Raw genomic sequence first — 1,085 nt, forward strand, 5'->3', positions numbered from 1 at the left:
GACATCCTTGAAGCACTTTCTCTGCCCTCTTCTTCAGCATACTCCTTGACTGTGCTAAGGGAATAAACCTTGCTTCAGCAATCTGGAGTCAGATGATGTGGCTGGCCCAGGGAAGTTGATGTCAGATGATCATAGCCTCAATGCTCATGGTATTTGCTTGCAGGAGGATGGTAATGTTGGTGTATCTGTCTTTGCACTGGATTTGAAGGATCTTCTATAGGCAGCATTGATGGTACTTCCCTAGTGACTTGAGGTGTCTCTTGTATGTTGTCCACATCTCATCTCCATACAGTAAGGTGGGGATCACCACTGCTTGATAAACCATGAGCTTGATTTCTGATGTCGTGATCACATTTTCTCAGGCATCTGAAGGCTGCGCTTGCACTTTAAGGTGAAGTTGGATTTCTTTGTTAATGTGGATTTCTTAATCCAGACCTACCTTGATAGAGGTTTAAGAATTCTTTGGCTTTATCTGATTAGATAGCTCCTTAGCAAAAGGTGAGATTCAGTTCTATATGGGAAAAATAATGAAAGAGAACTCAGCTCCTAAATGACACAAATACAAAGTGTAACAACAACAGATTTCTGGCTAGAGGAGCTCTAACATTATATCACTAAATGTGAGAAATTCTCTCCTGTACAAGCATTGATTGTATATTTTTGCTTATGTTTAGGCAGTTTAACATGACTTATAGTCAGCTGCTCCTTTCTATGGGTAAGTGGGAGACTCTAGGCTCAGTCAGAAAAGGAAAAAATGTTATTAATGTGCCTTTTGAAATCTGGTCTGAAGACAAGAATTTTTTGTTTCATGGTTTCAGGCACAGTCACCTTCTCAGCTTCTCTAATTAATCTTGCCCCAGCTGCTGACTCCACAGGTGATGACACTCTCCACTTGTCAGCTAGGAAATACAGCTTCAGCAGTAGAGAAAGATTTCCATCTGTAAGAGTCTTAAAACCTCTATTACATATTTTAAAATATATGTTCCAGGGATCTTGCTGATTAACTGAGAAATATTATGACTTTATAAGTTTTCAAACTAAAAAATGAGAAGAGTTCTACTATTTTTTCCAGATCTAATCAAGGT

The sequence above is a fragment of the Crocodylus porosus genome, unplaced genomic scaffold (genome assembly GCF_001723895.1).
Source record: "Crocodylus porosus isolate Cpor-Errol unplaced genomic scaffold, CroPor_comp1, whole genome shotgun sequence".
Lineage (NCBI taxonomy): Eukaryota > Metazoa > Chordata > Crocodylia > Crocodylidae > Crocodylus > Crocodylus porosus.